The sequence below is a fragment of the Arachis hypogaea genome, chromosome 11, assembly GCF_003086295.3.
Source record: "Arachis hypogaea cultivar Tifrunner chromosome 11, arahy.Tifrunner.gnm2.J5K5, whole genome shotgun sequence".
NCBI classification, from domain to species: Eukaryota; Viridiplantae; Streptophyta; class Magnoliopsida; order Fabales; family Fabaceae; genus Arachis; species Arachis hypogaea.
Window position 1 is genome coordinate 5775092 of NC_092046.1, and position 13579 is coordinate 5788670.

Below are 13579 nucleotides of genomic sequence, written 5' to 3' on the forward strand. Positions count from 1 at the left end.
AGTATTATGTTTGTTGGCTCAGAAACTGGTACTAAAATTTCTGTCTCTGTCTCTAAAATTTCAGTATTTCAGTACTTCCAAAAGTGAGGACACAGGGGACTGAAATTTTTAGAGACAGAGATTGAAACTTTAATAACATTTTATACCTAAAATACCTTCATTTCAATTAATTAATTCCAATTTTACTTTTTGTACAAATTAAATTAGAGTTTTATTCTTGTTTTAATTTCTGTCTCCCACTTTGCACCAAACAGAATACTGAGATTTATTTTTATCTCTGTCTCTTAGTCTCAGTCTCTCAGTCTCAGTCTTTCAGTCTCTGTCTCTCTACCAAACGCTACCTAAAGGTTTTAATTTACCAACACGTGTCCTCATGGTCTCTTGATGCATAGGCAACCCATGGACACTCCTTAACCTTACAAATTGCCATGCACCTTATGTTATCATTCTTAACCAGCTTTATGCTCTTACCCTTTTAAATTGTATATTCTCTCACAGCTTCTCTAAATTTTTACTTCGTTCCAAACTTCATGCCAACCTCAAGATGCAGCTCCCCAAACCTTGCACCTTCTCTAAACATAGGATATGCATCCTCAAAATCATAGCCTTTTTCCAGCTCATCTTCTAAATCTGGAGGATTCTACATCTCCTCTGCGTGCCATGAATTAGTGCCATCTGAATCAACACCAGGGTCTAATCCATCTTCTGCACCTTCAGTAAAACTACCGACAAATCCAAGATTAACTTCCTCACGCTAACCTCTTGGACCAAAGAATCGTCTTCAAGCAATATCTTCTCATTCCCTTTTGTCAGTGGATTAACATTTCTGGATTGCATGTTTGTTTGTACCTTATTTTTCCTAATCCTACTCTCAATCTTGACATCATTTTTTGCAATATCAGAATCAGAAGAACTATCTTCCTCAGGGCCTGGCCTAAAAAGGCTATCTTCTTCACTGTCAGAGGAGTCAGAAGACACATCAAAGGAAACTTCATTGTTAAATACCTTACTCTTGAGTCCTCTAGCAGTAGACCTTGTACAGGGTCTCCTTGATATACTGGGTTTATTGGGCAGTTTTTGTTTGTTAGACTTATCTAATTTGGTGCACCGGCTGAGCTTGGTGGGCTGGATGATTCCGGTGGGCTTAGTGGGCTAGATGATTCTAGTGGATTTTGTTGCCTTGGGGGGATTGGTTGTCTTGGAAGGGTTGGTAGTCTTGGGAGTGTTAGTGTTGTGTGTAGGCATATTAGGTTGATTTGGAGTCCTTGAAACTAGTGATGGCTGTGTGACTTTGGATGTGGATACACCTTTGGTTGTTTAGGGTAACGGTTGTGTTTTCCTTGGAGATTTCTTGTTTTTGTTGGGGTTGGACTTGCAATGCCTGTTAGTTACAGAATTGGTGGTGGGAGTAACTATGATTACATAAGTCTCATTTTGGGGGAGACTCACAGCAGCCTCTGAAGTAGTATTACACCCTTCTCCACCATCATCATCCAAATATACAACTGTGTTATTGCCCTCTAACACCTCCGGCACTGACACTCCATGCTCAAAATATACATCAATCACTCCATCATTTCTCTTAGCACAATTCACCATCTCTCTTATTTTCTTGTCACTATTTACATTTTTCAACCCATTCTCCAAGCCTTTTTCCAAGAACATGCCACCAACAATGCTTTATGTCATTGTACCCAAGCTCTTTATGGTAGTTCCGTATGTAGAAAATATCTAGAGTATCGACGTCTATATCATCTAAACACGCCTTGTTGTTTGGAGAATATACCATTATTCCTTCTGCATTTTTTTTGAAATCACCCCATGATGAAATATAATGTCCAACCTCTCTTCCATCTGCAACAAATTCAAAATTTTCACTTAATACCAACGAATTTTCTTGGCCCACTAATGCATAATTAAAAAAGCAAAATCAACACCATAAGAACATATATTTTTTCAATTCTATAAATATCGCTTATCATATTTCTATTTCATTCGGGTAAAATAGAGCAACACCACAAAACCCCAACCAACCTTCAAACCCTAGAGACTAAAATGACAACAAAATGACAAAACCTCAACCACACTAACAACTTGCATATAATAAAGAACCAACACTATATTGAAAATCCAAGGTAAAATAAAAAGGTTACCTTGAGTCTGATAAGGATATCGCAACCTCGTGCTTTTGGTGGAGGAGGGGAACAACTACAAGACTCTTCAGTCGGATTAGTTCTTTTCTCAACTTTTTCAACCCCAGAACAGAACCTTACGACAACGCCATTGATGAAGAGACAAAAAAGAAGTTGGAGGATGGAAGAAGAAGACACGAGTGAAGTGTTTGTATTGGAGACAAAACTGTTTTTCATGCTACATATCATCTAAACAGCATTGTTTTTTACACAAAAGGGTGCCAAACCAAAACGATGACATTTTGGAGCCATCCAGCGTAGCGAAATGATGCCATGTCAGCGCTCTGGTGATGACTCATCACTAGAAATATGTCCAGGAACCAGTGCTTGGAGTTCTATCCGGAGGACTACTATGGAAAAATTGGGATCTTGAGGACTACATTGGGTATTCATGCGAATCTCAGGGACTATTATGGGGATTTATTCCTAATCAAGTGTGTATTTTAACTATTGAGAGATTTTCTCGTTCAAAAGAGTTGACAATTTCTTATTATTGCTAATTAAGTAATTCATAGGTTTCATTGTATCTTTAGAGAGTATTATCATCAACCCTATAGCAATTAAGTGTGGGGACAAATATCTTTCTAAAGAAAGCAATCTAATTATTCCTTGAAACCAAAACATAATTAAAGTTTTGTCATCTTCTTAATCATAATTACCCAACAATAAATACTAAATTAAAAATGTCGGTTAAAGAGAATTCTAATAAAACGGATGCACTATTTGCCCTTAATCCTTAAGTTGAAACGATTGTATGCATCGATAAGTTTGGCCCCTCATATAACCTGGTATAGTAGCAACAAGAGAGATGATGGAATCATGATACATCCGTCACACAAACAAGTTTGGAAGCATTTTGATCGAGTCCATCCTATATTTGCGAGCGAGCCTAGGAACGTTAGACTAGCTTTCTGCTCTGACAGTTCGCAACGAATTATAATTTTGGTAATGCGTACTCTTGTTGGCCCTTAGTCGTGACACCTTATAACTTGAGTCTCGAAATGTGCATGAAGGACCCATACATGTTCCTAACTTGCATCATACTTGGTCCCAGCAATCCAAAGGCCAAAATATATGTCTTCTTGCAATCCTTGGTGGACGAGTTACAGGAGTTGTAGATACATGGTATACAAACGTATGATATATCGATGAAGACAAACTTCCAACTGCAGGCTGCGTTAATGTGGACCATTAACGACTTTCCTGCATATGACATGTTGTTAGGTTAGTCCACTCATGACAGAATGACATATCCTATTTGTATAGAGGATACAAAGACATTTTGGTTGACGAATGATGACAAGAATTTGTTATTTGATTGCCATCGAAGATTCTTCGACATGGATCATTTGTTTTGGCACAATAAGGACTCTTTCAAAATGAACAAAACTGAACAAGAAGAGGCACCTGTGAAGTTGTTTGGTAGGAAAGTTTAATATGTTAGAAGAATCTCACAGATCGTCGATAACAAGGCAGGATTGAAACTTCCTAGATATGGCAGAGAGCATAATTAGACTAAGCAGAGTATATTTTAGGAGTTGTCTTATTTGAAAGACAACTTAGTCTGACATTGTCTTGATGTGATGCACATTGAAAAAAACGTATTTGATAAGATCATGCACACAGTAATGGACGATGAGTTAACAAAGAACAACGATAAGGCTAGGTTAGACTTGATGGACATTTGTAGGCGGTCAGATCTACATTTAAAAAGACTTGATAACTAGCGGTGGGTTAAACCAAAGTCGGTGTTCTCTCTAACGAAAGAGCAGAGGCAAAATGTTTGTAAGTAGATTAAATGATTAAGATTTTCTGATGGTTACACCTCTAACTTGGGCAGGTGTGCAAATGTGTCACAGGGTAGACTTGTTGGGTTGAAGAGTCATGATTGTCATGTATTCATAGAGTATTTACTTCCGGTCGCATTCAGAGAACTTCCAACCAATATCTGGAAACCCCTCACCAAAATAAGTAAGTTCTTTAGCGAGTTATGTGCTACGAAACTTACCATTAATAACCTCACAGTCATGGACAAGAATATTCCCATCATATTTTGTAAGATAGAGAGGATATTTTCTCCATCTTTTTTTGACGTTATGAAACATTTAGCAATCCACCTACTGTACGAAGCAATACTATATGGGTTAGTCTAATTTCAATGGATGTATCCATTTGAGAGGATGATTGGGTCATTCAAGCACACCGTGAAGAACAAAGCTCGGATTGAGGATAGCATCTGTGAAGTATTTCTGGCTAAGAAAACTTTTGCATTTTGCTCCTTCTATTTTTAGTCTCATGTTGAGTCACGTAGAACAAGAATTGTAAGGAACGATGAAAGGGGAGAATCTTCGTCAAGTGAAACCACATACCCAATATTTTTGTCGGAAGGAGCTGCAATGAGTGTGAACAGTGACTACTGGTTAGAGTAAAAGGAGATCGATGCAGCACATCTGCATGTATTGCTTAACTATGATAAAATTTTACTGTACCTTATATCAGTTTTTTAAGTCTTCGTAAATATTGCAATCATTAACATACGAGCTTCTTAATCTAATTAAAATTTCGTTATCCTATTCTATCATTAGATTATTCTGAGAGGCAAATCTTGAGACACCATTGAATAATTTTTCATGTTGGTTCCAAGAATACATCAGCGTGCAGCTAACTGACACAACAGATTCGGAACTAGTTGTACTTAGTTGGGGGTCCAATGAATAAAGCCACTAGCTACCCAATTTATACTATTAACGGATATTGGTTCTATACCTTACAATGGTCGATTAGAAAGAAAACAGATAACACTGGAGTTTGGGTTTGTGGGGATTCGGATAGGGTCCATTTTGATTGGTTTGGTATATTGCACAACATAATTAAATTACAGTATTTTTGTCGCACTACGTACAAGGTGTGTGTGTTTAAATATGAATGGTATGATCCAATTTCACAACATGAAACATGAAAGCACAAGGACTACGATATCACTGAAGTTAATGTAACCAGGAAATATAGACACTAAGATCCTTTTATACTGCCTCAAAATGTATGACATGTATACTATTTGCCTTATCCAAGTTCATGCAAATCTAGTTGGGTGGTTGTGGTTAAGATTAAGCCAAGATACCATATCGAGTCTAATGATATAATAGAGGGTCAGGAACCTTACCAAATTGACAACCCAACTCCTTCGAAAATGGTGCTTGATACTAGTGAGCCAATCTCCCTTAGGTTTGCTATTATGGATGATGACATCATTGACCTTGAACTAGATGTACACGCACTTCCACTAGAGGATGATGATCTTCAACAAGAAAAAGATGGGGTCGATGGGACGAAGAAGAGGAAGACAAGTTCGATGATAATCAGAAAACTACGTCGGAAGTGGAGGTGGTGAACCAGAGGAAGAAGATGATGAATCTTATTAGGATTAATGTAAACATAGTTCTGTAATATGCATTTCTTAAGAAACTTTGCATTTTTGTAATATACATTTCAGTGAATGTAAACATAGCTCTATGAATGTAATATAGTTAGCATTGTTTCAGATATTTCAGTTACCATTATTCGGTATTTGTAATTTATATTTTTCGTACTTCACATTAAGCTTGAAGCACTATTTCAATTGCTAATTATCAGGATACACTAGAGATGGACGAAAAAAGATAATTAAACAAAAAATAAAAATGCTATCGTCAGAATTATCGTTAGAATATTCCGACAGTAACATTATTTTTAAAAAATTTTAAAAACATTGCCGTTGATATTACCGGTGGATTCTGGCAGGAAAACAAACGATGTGGTGCCAATATTACTGCTAGAAATTTCTGACGGTAACATCCAACACTATTCATTTTCATACTAACTATATTCCGTCACAGAATCCGACGATAATTATTGTTGGAAGAAAAATTTGATGGTAAACATTTACCGACGAGGTTTATACTCTCTGATTGTTTTCAACGGTAAATCTGATGGTAATTAACTTACCGTTGGATTTTTTTCTATTTTCTGACGGTAAATTCGAATGGTACTCAACGTTTTTCTTGTAGTGACTAGGGATTCTGTGACAAACAAGATTCCTATTGTGATGAACATAGAGGGTGATCTTCAGACATTCAAAGAGGCTATGCTTTTAAGGGATTCTGCCTTTTGAAAAGAATTAATATTATCAAACAATATTTGGGTTTTGGTTGATTTGCCTCCAAAATCAAAGCCTATAAAATGTAAGTGCATATTTAGAAGAAAGTATAACACTAATGGTTCATTACAAACCTTTAAAGCAAGGTTAGTGGCCAAGGAGTTTAGATAATAAGAAGGTCTAGATTATTTTGATACATATGTACCTGTGGCAAGAATGACTTCTATTAGAACTCTTATAGCATTAGCTTCCCTTCACAAGCTTTATATACATCAAATGGATGTTAAAACGGGTTTCTAAACAATGGCATGAGAAGTTTGATTCAGTGGTGCTATCAAATGACTTCTCACATAATATTGCGGATAAATATATTTACTCAAAATTTACTAAAAATTATGGAGTAATCATTTGTCTATATGTTGATAATATATTAATCATCGAAACAAATTTAGAAGGAATTTGTGTAATGAAGGAGTATCTAACTTCTAAATTCAAAATGAAGGATTTGAATGAAGTTGATATAATATTAGGCATGACGGTGCATAAGAATGAAGTTCGCTTTACTTTAAGTCAATCTCATTATATCAAAAAGATATTGGAAAAGTTTGATCATCTCACAATTAAAGAATCTAATACACCCTATGATCCTAATTTTAAATTAGAAAAAAATATGGAAAGACCTATAACATAATTAGAATATGCTAGTACTATAGGAAGTTTAATGTATGCAATGCATTATACCAAACCTAATATAGTATTTACTGTGTGCAAATTATCAAGGTTTACAGGAAAATCTAGCAATCAATATTGGAAAGCTATTGCAAGAGTTCTTGATTATCTCAACAAAATCATAAACTTAGGATTATATTATAGTGATTATCCTGTAGTTTTACAAGGATACTCTGATGCAAGTTGAATTACAAATCTTAGTGATAACAAATTTACTTCAGGATGGATTGTCACCCTAGGTGGTGGAGTAATAAGTTGGACCTAAAAAAAACAAACATGTATTATACATTCTACTATGGAGGCTGAGTTTGTAACTTTATCAGCCAAAGGTGAAGAAGTAGAATGGTTAAGAAATTTGCTATATAATATAAAGCTATGATCACAGCAGACGACAATTATTTCAATTTTTTGTGATAGTGAATCAACCATGTCACCAGCATATAATAAAGTTTATAATGGAAAGTCTAGACATATAAGTTTGAGACATGAGTTCGTGAGACAACTAATAGATAATGATATAATTACCATCACTTATGTAAGATCTCAAGGAAATTTAGCAGACCTTTTTGACTAAAAGTTTGTCAAGGAATAAAATCAAAGAAACTGCTGCTAAAATAAGATTAAAACCTATTATTGTTAAATGATGAGAACCCAACCTTATTCTAGTAGACCACTAGTTTCAAGGTTTAATGGGTAATAACAAGTTATTTATCAATTGGAATACTAAGGTATAGGATTTAGTACTATGTACAATAAATAGGAGGGTGAGTTAAAACTCTTAATGGAACGATAATATTATTTATCAAAAGATTTCACCTATACAAATATAGGAGTGGTGCCGCTCTAATAGAGAATTTTAGAGGTTTTATTCTCGTAAATATTTATGAAACCAAGATGAGCATAAGGCCATATAAGTGCTTAAAATTATTAACACTTGAACTTGGAGGATATAAGTGATGTGTGTAATTTTTCGGTACTAACATATGGAGTATATGTTTAATCAATTAGACACCTATTATTTCGTTAGAACTTTAAAATTTACACTAAAAAAATGTATAATCTTAATGACACATTCTTTGATACTTGTATAATATTTAAATTTTGTAAATAGTGGAGATTAAAAGGTACTTACAAAATTGATTATTAATATTATTATTAATGTTATTATTTAATGATTACCAGCATTAATATATTGTCAATTATAATAAAGGTACATAGTATTATTTGGCTAAAGGGACACAACCTTTTAGGAATGGTGTATGTTTGAAATATTATATCTTTGACTAAAGAGACACAATTCTTTAAGAATGTTGTATGTTTAAAGGATCCCGCTAGGGAGACAATGAAATATCTATACAATACCTACAATGGGCTTTTTTATTAAGCCCAATTGAAATTAAAGCAAGAAATTAGCCCTAATCCTATTATGGTTGTTTACTTTAACACACTACCATATTTTTACTATTTCTACTTTTACCCCAAATCCCCAATCCCTTTAGTTTTGCCGTTTTTCCTCCCCCACTCAAACCCTCCTAATTCGTTCCAGAGACCCGTGACGGCGCTAGAACCCTGAACCCCCGCAACCTGCAACCAAGGAAGGTCACAGGTGAACGCAAGCGACCTGTTTGTTGCCCTCAAGCACGGCGCCGTCGCTGAACATCCGGCATTCGCTGCAACCCAGCCGCCGATCAGAACTACCGCCAGGGAGATCTCACCGCCGAACTGAACATCTTCCAAGTATTCTGAGACCGGGCCCGTTGTCTCTGAGCATAGAAGTAGCCGACCTTGCATAAATAGCCGCCTGCTACTCAACAGTTCACCGGAAAGACAACGAACATCTTGATCGAAAGAATCTTAACCATCCAAGGTAAGTGGGTGAGGTTGTTCAGTTTTTGATTGGTAATCGCAGTTGCATGTTTGATTGTAGAAAGATCTTGTTGATGAAATGCGTGATTAGCCATGGTGAAATAGCAGTAGGAGCCATCTTTGTAGTTAGTTTAGGTTGTTGAAGTTCTTCATGATTTTATTTTAGCGCGGAAAAGGTCGAAAAAGTTTGGGATCGTGTTTATATATGAGTTAAGTTTGAAAATTTTTTTGTCTTTTTCTGTGTGGACCATGTGCATGCAGCGTGACCGATAATGGCTGACCATCGTTGAAAACCGGTTGAAATTTGTTGGATGGTTACTTTAGTAGAATATTGGATGGTCAGTTTTGTGAATTTTCTCAATTCTGAACAATTTATAATTCCTGCTATGTTGCTCTTGCCACTGCAGCCAAATAGTTACATGAACTAGTTGTTATTGGTTTGTAATAAATTAAAAATTATTTTCATCTCAGTGCTGGACCATTATGATTTTTAAACTCGAACGGTAAAATTGCATTTGTGATAAAAAATATTTGTGATGAATGATACAAATTGTCTCTACTGATTAGATGGTAGTGGTGTTCATGGATTAGTTAGTTTTGTTTTAATTGATTTAATTGGGGGTGTTTTTCTTTTTATTTTTAATTTTGTGTTTCCTTGCAGATTAGTGAGTGTTCTTGTTTTTCAGATGGAGTGATTATTATGGTTACAAAGAGCAGTATTTTGGCTTTCAAAAATTGGATCCCAATTTGATAGATGTAACCCAATTAGTGAGTGTTCTTACTGTTACAAATTGTCTCTACTGATTAGATGGTGGTGGTGTTCATTGATTAGTTAGTTTTGTTTTAATTGATTTAATTGGGGGTGTTTTTCTTTTTATTTTTAATTTTGTGTTTCCTTGCAGATTAATGAGTGTTCTTGTTTTTCAGATGGAGTGATTATTATGGTTACAAAGAGCAGTATTTTAGCTTTCAAAAATTGGATCCCAATTTGTTAGATGTAACCCAATTAGTGAGTGTTCTTGATGTTATGTTTTAGCTTCATCTCCAGGCTTTCAAAAATTGGATGCCAATTTGTTAGTTGTAACCCACTTTGATTATTTCGCCCTATTTGTTCTTTATCTCGCTGATCTCTATCATTTTCTCTCTAGTTTCTAAATACATAAAATGGTGTGCCATATACTAGTCTTGTATATAGATAATTCAGCAATAGAGAATCATTCATTAGTGTTTAGGATATATTTTTTTTTCTTTTTTAAGGTTTTATGAATTGTGAGTGCTTTGTGACGAGGATAGTCTTGTATATACATAATGTGGATTATATATATATATATATATATATATATATATATATATATATATATATAAGGTCATTAATTTTTTGTTGCTCATGATTCATTACCAGCATTATATACCAGTACTGCCACTTCTTGAGAGTAATTATTTGATCCTATGACTGATTGTTGAGAAATTTGTGGTGTATATGTTCAGTGTATAGTTGCTCCTTCATATTAACTATTTTTATTCCTATGATCATTTTGTCTGCTGGAGCTCTTATTTATTTATCTTTTCATCTTCATTGGTCCTGCTTATTAGAACAGTGTACAGAACATATGTATAAGGCCTCCACATCATTTTCAAGATTTGTTTCTGCTTGTCTTTTTTTAAGAAGAAATATTTATTTGTATCAGACCATTTTTTATTGTTATGTGCCCCTGGAATTGATTTTGAGACCATCTTGGACTGTTGCTGAGATTTTATTTAAGTAATTAGTACTTGCAATAATGCAGCTAGTTGAAAATAGCAACTACACCAGACTAAGTAAAAGACAAACCTATCTCTAAACCGGCTGAAGACAAAACCAAATGGGTAAAAAGGTATCCCATTCATTACATGAGTAAATGAACATATCTAGGTAATTTTTTACCACCTTCTACTGATCCATACTTGTTTTGCTCAACAGAAACTAGTCGAGACGCGTTGCTCACCTTGCTACATTAACAATTTATTTACCCACTTGGAACGACATAATGAGCAAGGTAAGTTGGCTGAGATTGAGGCCATTGGATTTGATTTCCTGCGTCGGGTACCTCAATGGCACGTGAAGCAGAGCATCATGCTCCAACTAGCAAGGGCCTATGACGTGGAGACAAATACTCTCAGGGTCGACGCCGGGGACATTCGCATTACTGCAGAACTTATTGGCAATGTATTCGGCATACCTTCTCAAGGTACGTGTAAATTATGTAAGATGTAAATATTTTGCTATGTGGTAATGCTTATTCTGATGTTGACACGTACTAATAGTGGTAAACTATTTTGTTTCGCGTAGGGGACCCAATTCCCGAACTGCAGAAAAAAAATGAATCGCATTTGGCAATTAAGAGAGAATTTTAGAAGAAAACTACAACCCAACTGCGGGACTTTGTATTTGCATGTCCAATGGAGACCGAGCAACAGAGGATGACATTTAGAAGGTACTTTATCATGGTTGTTTTGAAGATGTTTCTGAACCCCACAAGCCAGCAGACTATTTCTCCGTGGCACCTCCCTCCAGTATTGGATGTCTCGAACCCTAGAAGGTTTCATTGGCCGTATCACATATTAAAGTGGCTGCGAGATGCGATAAGAAAATTCCAAGACGAGAACCGGGAAACATGCGGGGGGGTGCATGTTCGTGTTGCTGGTAATGGCAATAAATTACTTAAATTTAAAACCAATGTATGGCTATAGGTGTAATTCCTAAAATCTAACATATTTCTGTATAGGTTTTGTACTTTCACCGATTAAAGCATGGTCCGTTGCATGCATGTCGAGTACCCGAGCCTTGGATTGTGGAATGAACCACTAATGAACTTGATAAGAAGGCCGACCATGTTATCTCACAGGTTCAAACTCTAATAATGTTTTTTTTCATAATCTAGTTGAACAAAAATGCAATTGGCGGTTCACGTTGATTATTTTCATCTCTATATTTCCCAATGTTGAACACACAGGGCTGCATAGTCAACAATGTAAGGAACCGGAGAAAAAAGAAGAAACAGTCTTCGAGTGAAGCAGTTAACGAAAGAGGACGATGTAAAAGGACCCGCAAGGACACTGACCAATCACCGTCTACCCAAGGGAAGACTACACCTCATCCAAGCTACAAGAAGGCGGAAAAGGTGATTTGCCTTCCTCATAATAGATCGTGAGCTCATTTAATTGGTTCCTTACTTGTGTGGTATGATGGTTGATCCTTATCATAGAATTTGCGGTTACAAAATTCTAAAGTTACTTCCTTATATGGTTGCATGGCTTGTTTTGATACATGGTGGTTATAAATGAACGTTTGGCAGAGCTAAATTCAATGCCCGTGAATGATATTTACATGTTCTTATGTTGAAAGCTTGTTTGAATACAGTTGTTGTGTCTTATTTTTAATAAGGGTTAACTTGAGTTGAGTTTGTTAATTAAATAGATGGATTTAGGATTATCAAATTAGGTTATAATCTGAACTGGATATATAATTTATGATTGCTTTATTTGGCTGCCTTCTTATGTACGAAACAGTTGCTTTACGGGGCTGCCTAGTTGGTTGATTGTAGTTGAGGATGTTCACTCGAGTAGGGTTTTGGATGTTCACTATAGTATGGCTTTAGATGGTTAATTTTGATGAACGATTGTCTGTTTGTTCTGTTTCCTTAGCGCTTTAAAGTTCACATTAGTTTTTTCCATCTATTTGTTGTCCCATGTTGAACACACAGGGTTGCCTAGTAAACAATGCAATGAAAGAGAAAAAACATAAGAAACAGTCTTCGAGTAAAGCAGTTAACGAGAAAGCAGGGTGTAGGAGGCCTTTCAAGGACACTGACCAATCTCCGTCTATCCAAGGCAAGACTACATCTCAACCGAGCTATAAGGAGGCAGATAAGGTGATATGCTTTATTTATGATAGCTCATATTGGATGTTCACTTCCTAATTTCTGATTTATTTTTGATAATATTTTCATGCATCCTTCTTAGTCTTTGGACATTCCTTCATTGGCTGGTGTGCAACATGCTGTGATGTGCATGTAGTTGTAAATTAGGATTACCTGCGTTATTATCATCTTTGTTTATTTTTGCATTCAAATGACAATATCTATGATGAAGAGTTTCATTGTTTTTTATGCAAATGACGATATACATGAATTTACCCCACAGGAATCCAAGACAGGCACGAGGAGAAAGTTGTCTGTCCGCAAAAGCCGTTCTAGACGCGGCACCAAACAAACAGTTGCAAGAGAAAATTTAGCAGGAAGCAATGCTGCACCATTGGTAGTCCCAGATTCTGATGATGATGACGACGTGTCGCTTGCTAGAAGGATACGGTTATTCCAACAGCAGCCTCCGCCACATGATTTGAAACAAGCAGATCCCGTGTTCAAGGGCAATCATAGTAGTCATCAAGAAGCAAACACTGACCTAAAAAAAGGATCTCCACAAACACCGCCAGCAGCACTTGTACAGCTCAGTGACTATGATTTTGACCGGTAAGTGGTTTCTGGATTACCTTGCTGTATGCTTCTCTTCTTTATATTTCATACCCATGCCATGTGATTACCCGTCTAGCTAGGCATAAATTATAATTTTAGCTAACTACATGTCACATTCATTTGTAGCGAGTTCGACATCTCGA